We start from the raw sequence: 12965 nt of genomic DNA, 5'->3' as shown, positions 1-12965 counted from the left end.
CTTTTTTCTATGTTAAAAGATCAACCCCACTGTAAAACAGTGTCAACTCCCATTACTCTGACAATTGCATTTTGCCAATCATGCCCCCTTTTGTACTTTGAAAATAAATTCCGGTTACTGTTATAAAGTTTGGGTAAAGGTTACTCTCTCTAAAACTAATATATATATTGGCTTGAAACTTCACTTGTATTTAGGGTTATTAAACTAGGTAATAGCATCAAGACCTATAAACCTGAGATGCATTTTGACCAAATTTTGGACTTAGAAAAACTTGGTAAAAATTCTGCATGCAAGTTCCTTTCTCCAAAACTAATGTAGATATTGAATTGAAACCTCACTTGTGGCTTCAGGGTTATGAAACGAGGTGATATCACAAGTTCTATAACTCTTACATGCATTTTTGTCAAATTATGCCCCCTTTTGGACATAGAGAAAATCCTGGTTAAAGTTTTGCATTCATGTTAGCTAATGCAGATACTGGATTGAATCTCTTTAGATACTTTAACATTTATGGTACTTGGACAACAATTCAAAAAGTCGAACTTTGGCAAGAATAGCTCTCAAACACACAGACAAAATAATTTGAATAACAATATTCATAACTTCAGCTCTTTACAATACACAGAATTCATAACGAACTGTGATGAACTGATTATAAACTCAGTGTAAAATTTCATTAGCTTAAAAAACTGTAAATTATGAACTACGGCATTCTGTCATTTGTTGTCACTGACAATAAATTGAAAAATAATCTTAACTGACTTTGTGTCATCAAGAACTGGCCATAGCTGAAGACATCTCACTGTCGAACAAAACAACTCTAGACATTAAGGTATTAGACCCATAATGTTAATGTTTAAAGAATTGCGTTTGCTTGGTATATTCTTAAAGTTGACTGTGTTTCGCACACTGTGTTAAAGACTTTTTACCGTTTCCTTTTTTTTTTATTTTGTACAATTCATGATATGTCCTCAAGCTCATGTACAGACAAATTTCAAAGCGATGGCCACTATCCAAAATGTTCGCAGATAATTCATTTTACCATTAATTTTGATAAAAGGAACATCAAGCTATTCGTAAACAATAATAAAACACCAAATAAAACGGTCAATATATTTTTTTCCGGGGTACCTTAAGTAAAGGGATTTAATGAGACAGAATTCTAACTCCAACACTGAAAAATTAAGGTCGAAACCTGGTCTGTTTTGAATTTTACTCACTTCCTTCAAAAATAACTTTGGGGCAAAAGTAAAACCTAACCTACCTGTATTTCTTCCACAATATGTAATAAAAAGAGTGAATGCAAAATAGAGAACTTCTACCCTTTTTACCTAACTCAGTATTTTTTATAGATACAGTCAAACTCTACTGAGGTATCAATTACATAATTAATGTATTATGAAAATTGAAAACCATTTTATTACCATTCTTGCTCCGAGAAGTTTATTGCAGAGACTATGCTTTATTCAAGGAGACTTGCATTTAGCTATTTCATTTGTACTTAGGCAAATTACTTAATATACAGAATAAATGTTTTATCGCGCTTGTTAGCTTTGAATAATGAAGTATAACAAAACAAATTTGAGCTAAAAAAACAACTTAAGATCAGTAAGCAGGACAGATTGGTATTCAAACTCACTTAATGTTAAAATTATAATAAAATGCAAATAAATTATAATTTTGTTTGCTTTTCTGCCATATTGCCTTTTATAAAATCATTGCCGCAAAGACAAGTTAAGTGCTTGTTTCTGCATTTAAAATTTATGCAGTTATATGACACCTTATGAGTGCAAAAACAAGCCAAGTGCACTTGTCCTGTTTTTGCTCTTATTTAAAATTGGTTTGCAGATAGCAGGTTTTTTCTAACTTCTAAAAAAGGGGTTTTTTTAAATAAAAAACTTGAAAAACTAAATGATGGGTAAATGTATGACATCAATTTGACCTAAAATATGCAAAAAGGTATTTTTCGGAAAAAATGTCTGTTATCCAGTTTTTGCGCTCATATGACGATTTGATCTTTTAAATTCATTTTTTTTTTATTTTATACAGGAAAGTGTGGTGAATTTATATTAAATAAAAAAAATGTCTAAAAATGCCATTTTAACCCTTAGTGTATCCTTAAGTATTTTGGAATTCCAACCAGTGATATAGGAGAAGTAGTACAGATAAAAGATTCTGACAAATCAAGGGTCATAACTCCGATAAATATTATTTATTAGAACATGAAGATAATATGCACAACTTTGCTCCACACTAATCACTTGCAAGATTTGGTGAAATTCAGCCTAACTGTTTACAGCAAGTAGTATAAACAAGACAAAATATAAAAAAAAAAAATCAATAGAATTTCACTGAAAATCACTGAAGCTGGGCATACCAACAATATGCATAACAAGACTATAAGGATCTTACATGCCTGCCTGTGTAAGACAGGGTTTCCTCTACCACGAGGGATAGTGTGGAACGAAAAACCAAGCGCTATCCGAGCTGTCCCGATGATAGGGAAACAGCTGTCTTACACGTGCAGACATGTTAGATAATTTGTCTTGCCCATCACGTTAAAATTAGATCACGGAGGCAAATAGATCTGTGTTTCCTGACAAAATTTATATAGTTTATGACGTCAAAATAGTTACAGTACTATGTAATGTCACCTAAGTGCACAATACTTTAGACAAGGCTTTTCCCTAGGGAAAGGCAGGAATACCTAGAGGACATCCGAGCCAAGTTTCATCATCTGCTTGCCAACAAATGATTTAAGAGATGTAGGTTAAGAAAAATATGGACGGGCGGACAGACATGCAATGAGTGATAACAATTACTCACCCCGAGCACTTTGTGATCAGGTTGAGCTACAAAAAAAGGGAAAATTTCCTGTCACTACTCCCTTAACATAAAAGTGCAAGCTTTTGATCATGACATTTTCTTATTCATTTTTATTTCGCTTTCAAACAATAAATCCCACATGTAAACAAGGCGTGGTAATCAATTATGTATAAACATGAACAACGACATGCATTTAAACTTTAAAGGCGTACCAAATTTAACATATCACCTGTAACGTTAGGGTATTTTAGTGAAATGATTTGTTGTACATGGAGATAAAAAATTAAAATACGATTATACCAGTAGCTTGATCTGGGAGGTTGTATTAGGCCTTTGGCGATTTTACCACAGAACATATTTAAAAAGCGTTACATATTATACATCTAAAACACACATTTACTTTCAGGACCATACATGTACAAAAAATAAGTAATTGCTCAGCTTAGTCTGTTATTTTAAATATGCGCCACCGATCGATTTTCACCGGACCATTATGACATTTTCACAAATGAAATATGACGATATTTTCGATTGACTTGTATTTTTTCAGTTCTCTGTTTTTCTCCATTTTGCAGCTGTAAAATCTTCAAATATGACTACAAACGTCTTTTTTTTCAGCAGGGCGGAAAATGATGTTCTTAACAGTTTTCTAAGTAGCGTTTCTATATACAACAAAAAATACGGCAAAATTTTGCGAATATACGCCTGTATTTATTGAAACTGCCCGATAGTTTTTGAACAATTTTGAAAAAGCGTACATAATTTCATCCACTATCGATTCCAAATATAAAAATGGAGAAAAATGGGGGTGGGGCGGGGGGTGTTAAAGATTTCGATCTATTTACCATGGCGCTTCCCCTACCCCAGTAAAAATAATGATACCTTAAGTTTTTTTCGTAAAATTTGGGCCAGGATCTTTACTGTTCGATATTCACTCAGAATATGCAACTCTATTAACATGTCCATCACGATAACTTATTACTGTTAATTTTAAGGCTGGGTAATAGTTTGAACTGATTCCTCCGTCTGTCATAAGATTGATGACATGAGTGTAAAAATAATAAAATCTAAATTCCCGAGAGAAAGAAAAAAGACGATATAAAGACAGAAGAAGGAAAGTGATATGTATATTACAATGCAAAACCATAAAACCATAAAAGTACGTAACACATGTAGTAAGTGGGGTAACAAATTTTTATGACCCAGCTTGAAACAACACTGACCGGATATTTCTTATCCCTAGGCAATATTGTCATACACAATTAAATTTAAAGGGTGATTAAACATTTGACACAATTAAATTATTTTATTTTTAATGTAACTATATGCAATCTTGGGGCTAAAATAAATTAAAAAAAAAAGTAACGCAATATTTAAACGAACACTTAAGAAAGGCACTGGCCTCCAGGTCGTCCGACAAGAACAAAAATATATAATAATGAGCCGTGCCTTGAGAAAACCAACATAGTTGGTTTTCGACCAGCATGGATCCAGACCATTCTGAAAACAAAGTGGTCATTTGTTAGGAATGAAATTGAGTATGTCTGTAAATTCGATCTTCAAATATTCAATCAAACTAGTACCATTTCTTTCATTTTACCACAGATTAGACATGTATACACTGTTACATAATTATTATCGAATATTCGGCAACTCTAATATGAAATAATGTAAATTATATTATACTTTGATATTATTTATTATATTTCAGTTAGGTTAATCTATGAGATTTGAATAATTTTAAATCCAGATTTACAGTTAGTTTTCTATTTTCATACTTTAATATAGGATTGCTGAATTAAAAACAGAGATGCATTATATTTCACTGCGAAAAAATGGGTCACTATACGGGAGTATACGGTCCCGTATATTTCGAAAATACGGGAGTATACGGGATGTATATTACAAATATACGGACCTGATATACGATCCCGTATTCGGAACATCAAGTATACGTGAAGTCCGTATATTTGTCATGCATATACTGGATACCGTATACGCCGAATATACATAAATGTATATTTCACGTATATATGAAATATACGAACTTAAAATAAAAAATCCATAGAAATGGTGTTAATTCATTTCCTGCTTTAACATAAGTTTCATTTTCATGTATTCGAAGGGTCTTGAGACTTTTTCCCCGTATACTTTCCGTATTTTAGAATTTACGGAACACGTATACGAGCCTGTATATTCCGGATATACGTAATATATGGATCCCGTATTTTTGTCATATACGGACTGTGATTGCATCTAATATACGGGGCATATACTGACCTGTATTTACTAATATAGGGGCTTCGGATTTTTTCCGTATACGCATGATATACTTAGTATACGGATCCCGTACTTTTATCATATACGGGGCACATACGAAACTGTATTTTTTGATATACGGTCTACGGACTAGTCCCGTATATGCATGGTATACGCAGTATACGTATCCCGTACTTTTGTCATATACGGGGAATATACGAAACTGTATTTTTTTATGTATGGGCTACGGACTAGTCCCGTATATGCATGGTATACGCAATATACGGATCCCGTACTTGTGACATATACGGAATGTATTTGCATCTGATATAAGGGGATATACGGACCTGTAGTTTTTGATATACGGGCCAGGTTTTTTCCCGTTTATTCAAGATATGCGTAGTATACTGATCCCATATTTGTGTCACATTCAGACTGAATTTGGTTTTCGTAAACGGGGAATTCAAAAACAAGTATTTCTAAAAGATACGTTTACCAGACTTTTCCCGTATATGCACTATGTGTAGTATACGAATCCCGTATTTTTCTTTTATGTGAACTTATTTCGTATATGGGCACAGACAGAAAGATGACATAAAATGAAGGTCAATCATACCTACGGCAGAATGAATACGGTATATAAGAAAAAAGCAAGACAAAGACAGGGTATGAGAATAAATGTCATATTGTTATTAATTGGAGACATGTCAGATTGAATTAACATTTTATTCAACTTAAATACTTTTTAAAACAGTTTTTCAAACGATTATGAATCATTTTCATTTCTTGTCGAAATGAAATAAGCAGAAAATGTGAGTAATCAATAACATGAAGCATTTCTTATGTTCATTTCTAATTGAAAAACTAGCAATTCGCACATTTAAATCTGCGCCGTTGACTCAACAAATCAGTTGAGTATCACTGTTTTACTACTGTCTGTACATGTTTTCGTTATTGCCATGAATGTTGATTACCGCTATAGGCTTTTCGATTTGCCGTCTGCTAAGAAGAGCAGTACACCCATTCTAATGTCCGAAGATGTATTCTAAACGATCGCTTTAAAAACACGCATGTTGGTTCTGTGCTCGATATGTAAGCAGGTTGCAAATGATGCACCCCATGGAAATATTCAGTTTCCTGATCTCAGTAAATACAAGGTTATATCTGTTGTTACGAATGTCACTGAGAACGAATGGCTCATCCAGGCTGTCTGTCTGCATCTGTTGATCAAACTAGTAGAAACTTCTCACATAAGCATATTCTCTATAATGAAAATAAATAGTCGTCCCGTTTTCTGATTCCAGTAAACAACTCTTGTGTCAACCTGGAATAAAAAATGCACGCATTAAAAGTTATAAAAATGGACTCTTGCAATTCATAGATACTGATAATTTATATCTATTAAATGATGTGAAAATTATGGCGAATAAAATGACATGTGGGCAGAGATGACGACACCATTTAAGTGTCAAAACACACCTTACTCATTTCCTCGCGAAAAGAAATTAGATATCATTAAATGTGCCTGTTGATATTTAATACAAGTTATCTACAGTGTTTTATTTGCATTTTATGGTTATATTACGTTAAAATATATCTCCTAAATTATATTTAATATAAAATGCATGGTGTTCATAGTGCCTTCACACGTTGTCCTGCCAATCCTCACCTCATTTTGAAGGATTGTCTTCAAACTGACATACAGTTATGACATAAGTACGGGAGAGACTTTTTTCAAGAGAGATTTTACCTGTCACAAAACTTCAAAAGCACATAAAATGCGGTAATGGGATCTAAATAACACTTCCCCATTTTATTCTTACCAAAATGTCAAAACTACATCCGCAGTATAATTTAAACCAAAGCTTGCGTTAACGTAAACTATGCTAAATTAATGTTCTTTAACCAGCCCGTCATTACGCTACGTTAGAATTTATCCAAATGCACAATAACTCTTTTCTACAGTTTTGATAAAATATATGAGAGTGACATAACAGTCGCGTTGTTAAGCTTTTTTTTTAAAATTAATTTCGAACATCTCTTTAAACTTTGTGACCAAGCAAGTTCAGAACGATATATTTGCCACTAAACGTTATAATTTCTCGGTTAAACAATCTGAAAAAAGTGTTACCATAATTCCCAATTTCGCGGTCAGTATAATATTCTTAGACAAGTAAAATATTCATCATAAACGTCTCATCTCTTCATGTTAAAATAAATGTAATGCACCTCGGTTTTTAATTCAGCAGTACTGTATTAAAGTATGAAAATAGAAAACTAACTGTAAATTTGGATTTAAAATTATCCAAATCTCGTAGATTAACCTAACTGAAATATAATAAATAATATCAGAGTATCAATATAATTTACATTATTTCATATTAGGGTTGCCGAAGTAACAGTGTATACATGTCTCATCTGTGGTAAAATGAAAGAAATGGTACTAGTTTTGTACTAGATTGAATGTTTGAAGATCGAATTTACAGACATGCTCGATTTGGTTTTGCACGAGCGCATGTCTATTCGTGCACGTGAACAGGCCTGGCTAGAGTAACAGAAAAACGGTAGACATGCAAAGATAGACCTTCCCGCGAGATGTTTATTGTTCTCACAGTTTTTCTCTTTTTTTTCGAAATATATACACGCTAAGCAAGGCAAACCGGCTTTAATTAAGAAATAAATTATAGCAAAACAGTGCATTATCACTATTTATACACGATGGGCGGTTATACGTCGGGCGTAATAATTTCACGAGGGCGATTCTAATATGTTCTTTATTGTAAAAATTATATCAAATATGATGGAACTGTTTCTTTGCGCAAGTATGGCGCCAGTAGTAGGTATTTGTTAAAACACGCCAGGACCGGAAACGGTAATACGTCTTACGGCAGAATTCAGTTCGAACGAGAATTATTGCGAATTATTTATCAATGCGAATAACTAATTTAGTATATGTATAAATTAATCAAAACATTTGTGCAATGTGACATTTCGTTTAAAACATGTTTTTAAGTAAAATATTTCATGAAATTTGAAATGGGTTATTTCTTGATGCGTACATGGCGCTAAATATCACGTTGACGTGACGTCAACATAACATCGTTGTGATGATTAAAGCATTGTTAACCATATTAGAATATTCCTTAATTAATATTCCTTAAATGCACAGTATATACTTGTCGATAAAATTCTTCAACTGACATCTGTTATTTATGAATACGGAATAAAATATTGAAAGGAGGCTCTATTAAAAAGCAGAATTATTTCCGTTTCTATAAACTATTTAAAAGTGTCATATATAGAAAAAAAGATGGTCGCGCCGGGAATCGAACCCTGACCGCCGCGGCAATAAAAAAGTTTTCCGCTGTCGTTACCAACAACGCAATGGAGGGTTTAGTGTTCAATGCGCGTTAAATATACAAATTTTATCGTAAAAAATAGTTATAACATCTAACTCTCATGTGTTTCCGCAACATTATAGTATGTCAGTATACGTAGCATATACAACATTAATTTCCATATATATAAAAAAAATATGAGCCGTGCAATGTGAAAACCAACATAGTGGTTTTGCGACCAGTATGGATCCAGACCAGCCTGCGCAGTCTGGATCAGGATCCATGCAGTTCGCTTTTAAAGCCTATTGGAATTAGAGAAACTGTTAGCGAACAGCATGAATCCTGACCAGACTGCGCGGATAAGCTGGCTGGTCTGGGTCCATGCTGGTCGCAAACCCACTATGTTGGTTTTCTCATGGCACGGCTCAATTATATATATATTTTTTCTTGTCGGACGACCTGGAAGCCAGTGCCTTTTTTAAGTATTCGTTTAAAAATTGCGTTATTTTTTAAATTTACTTTAGCCTCAAGATTGCATATACTTACATTAAAAATAAAATAATTTAATTGTGTCAAATGTTTAATAACACTTTAAATTTCAATATTGCCTGGAGATAAGAAATATCCGGTCAGTGTTGTTTCAAGCTGGGTCATAAAAATATGTTACACCACTTATTACAAGTGATAGGTACTTTTATGGTTTTATGGTTTTTGCGTTGTAATATACATATCACTTTCCTTCTGCTTTCTTTATATCGTCTTTTTTCTTTCTCTCGGGGATTTAGTTTTTATGATTTTTTTACACTCATGTCACAAATCTTATGACAGACGGAGGAATCAGTAAAAACTATTACCCAGCCTTAGAATTAACAGTAATAAGTTATCGTAATGGACATATTAATAGAGTTGTAAATACTGAGTGAATATCGAACAGTAAAGATCTGGCCCAAATTTCACGAAAAAAACTTAAGGTATCATTATTTTTACTGGGGTAGGGGAAGCGCAATAGTAAATAGATCGACACACACCGCCCCCAACCCATTTTCCTCCATTTTTTATTTTTGGAATCGATAGTGAATGGAATGATGTACGCTTTTTCAAAATTGTTCAAAAACTATCGGGCAATTTCAATAAATACAGGCGTCTTTACGCAAAATTTTGGGTGAAACTCGACGTCAGTTTTACGTGTTTTGCGTTCGAAATCGTTTGCCTCCAATGTGACGTCTAATTAAACTTGACAAATTATATATTATTTTAGAGATAATTTTAACACAATTTTTGCCGTATATTTTTGTTGTATAAAGAAACGTTACTTAAAAAACCTGTTAAGTACTGCGCTCTGCTGAAAAAAGACGTTTGTGGTCATATTTGAAGATTTTACAGCCGCAATATGGAGAAAAACAGAGAACTGAAAAAATACCAGTCAGTCGGAAATATCGTCAACTTTAATTTCTGAAAATGTCATAATGGTCCGGCGAAAATCGATCGGTGGCGCATGTTTAAAATAACAGACTAAGCTGAGCAATTACTTACTTTTTGTACATGTATGGTCCTGAAAGTAAATGTGTGTTTTAGATGTATAATATGTAACGCTTTTTAAATATGTTAGATACAATATTCATATTACTAAATATTACTTTTATTTGACAATAAATAAAGTATTATACATATATTCGACTTGTTCCGCATTTCACTTTAATATTAATTTAAACTTCATTCAAGTACATCGTTTAGTAAACCGTTCGCCTGTAAATGCATCAGATAAAATTATAATGACCAAAGTTATTAGTTATCGATTCACCTCACCCCCACCCCTATCCCCGTGTTACTACAATAACAACACTTAGTACGGAAATCGATGAACTGGATTATTTGTTCTATTGACTTTTATGATAGGTAAGGCTGTCCCGCTTTATCGGTTTTAATGATGTTACTAAAAGCTGGTAATGCAAAAGATCTGTAGTATGTATATATTTTTCCGTATTTTTAGGTCAATATAAAATTCTTAACACTTTCAGATTAATAATCAAATTCTACATAATATGAATTTTTATTATTACCGACCTTTTTTGATATAATACTTTGAAACAATAATACGCATCACAACCGCTTACACAGTAGTCTAGAAAAAAACGTTATTTTGCCAGTTAGATTACCGGTACCCATTTTCTAAAGATAAAAGATTGTAATTATTAACTTCATAAATGCTTTCCCGAAATTCCAGTTTTGATCAAATGAATGAATGGGCGTGCCGCCTTATTCACTATGAAAGAAGCTAGCCTTGGCTACCTAGATTCTACGAAATAAAACTTCTATCAGGAGTTGTTTTTGTCCTTGCAACTTTAATCTCGTTTAACCCCAATGGTATTCATCAAATGATTTTTGCACGATATCTTTTTTTTTCCAAACACTTGCAACATCAACTTGGTGACTGACATTCTTGTCGACTATTGGATGAAAGAATGAATGAAATAATAGTTAAATGATGAGTTGTGAAAAGAAAAGATCAATCGAATGTATGAATGAATGAATGAATGAACTATTTAACGGCTATTCTGAATTTCTTTTCTTCATATTAAGATTACACAATTTACTAAACTGACTCTTTTGACGCTTCTGAATTTGTTAAAGCAATAAAAAAGTATTTCTTCTGAAGTGTATCATTTAAATCGACATACTTAACAGGAAGCAACCCGTGTTTCCGATTAAGTGAAATATCATTCATGGTCTGGTTTGTCACAAAAAGTATTCATATTGAGAAAAAATCGGTCAAATTCAGTTTATTAAAAATTAAAACATATTAAATCAAATAAGTACTTACCCGTGACTTCCTTTCCCTCTGAAATATGCAATATACAGATTATCGCGTGTGGTCACTTAAACCAGATGTTATCGCCTCGGAATAATGAACGCGCGAAGCGTTTTCCCCACTGATTGGACGGAAGAAATCATACCTAATATGTATGCATTAAAGATCCCACTTAATTTGCGCTAATTTGTGTTAACTGGCATTCATCGAGTTTTTGCTATTTTTGCAGGTAGAAAAATGTTAGAAATTGTCAAGCTGGATTACCAGGATTAGGGTACATGGGCTATGTCTATCTATTTATTTCTCTTAAATTTAGTTAATATGTATACAATTATTATCAATTAATCTTGCAGTAAAACTGTTCCGCAGAAATTACATGTACAGTTTATTTTCGTGAAGATGGGTAAATCATTGTAAATGCTTATATATTTGATTTAATGAAAGGCACTCATTAATCTTTGCCAATATTTTTCGAGCGTTTTCGTTAATGAGCGGGTCTGACTTCCACCCACGTCACCACGGTTATCATTTCTTTAAAGTAAAGTAATGTAATGTTATCGCTACCCGTTTTATCTTTATGAATTTTAATTATTTTCTCTTAAAGTATTTATTTTCTAGTACGCTTGTGACAGGTAATGTGTCTTTTTATCTAGAATGTTTTTAAAAGTCGACTTTTTACAACGGATGAATATGATAATTTTTAATAACTGGACCATAAATATCACGATGCGTTTGACAAATAAGTGGTAAGTTTTCAAATAAAATTAAGGGGAAAAGGTATAGCCAAAAAATCGACCCCACTACCTTGATATTGGCAGCTAAACGCTTTGCCGCTCAGCTACCTACACATGCGACAGAATTAAGAATTATATATGTAATATTTGTATTTTCGCTATCTATGTTTGGACATTGAAAATGAATTTACGGAAATATAGGATATATTCATATGTTCTAGGTCAATACTAAAGGACACTACATCCACGAGAAATAAAATAGTCTTGGAACAGTGTATACTACGGTGGAATAGAGGGGACATAGGAAACATTTTATTTATCACGTGCGCACGTGTTAGCACCATATTCGCACATGTTAGCTACCACGTGCGAATGTGTTGATTAACTTTGCGCACGTGATAACTATCTTAGCTAACACGTTCGCATGTGATAGCTATCACGTTCGCTGATGTTAGCCGGCACGTGCGAACGTGAAAAATTACCAACGAAACTAATCAAGATATCAGCCTTTTTCAAAAACAAGAAACACTTACTTCGTAAATTACAGCTAACTACTAAATAACACTTTCTTATGAAAGACATCCATTTAGAAAAATTGCAGATCTTTCACGCTTTTTTCATTGATCAGCTAACACGTGCGCACGTGTTAGTTATCACATGCGCACATTTTAGTATAACGTGCGAACGTGATAGCTGTCATTGCGCACGTGATATTTAACTCCGCGCACTTGTGAATTACCATATACGCACGTGGTGGCTAACACCTGCGCACTAAAAAAAAAATATTTCCTATGTCCTCGCTATGTCACCGTACTATACATAGAACCTCTGCGGATTTACTTCGAAACAAAAGTCAACGAATATGAAAATATATTTCACTTAATAATTTATAATTAAGTAACAGCTGAAAGTGAACATTGAACAAAAAAGTATAAAACACATCTTTATAGCCCTTTGAATTATAATATGAACTAAGGCAAAGCCTCAAAACGAACTGAA

Source organism: Mercenaria mercenaria, chromosome 8 (assembly GCF_021730395.1).
Source record: "Mercenaria mercenaria strain notata chromosome 8, MADL_Memer_1, whole genome shotgun sequence".
NCBI classification, from domain to species: domain Eukaryota; kingdom Metazoa; phylum Mollusca; class Bivalvia; order Venerida; family Veneridae; genus Mercenaria; species Mercenaria mercenaria.
Note: the sequence above shows the minus strand (reverse complement) of the source record.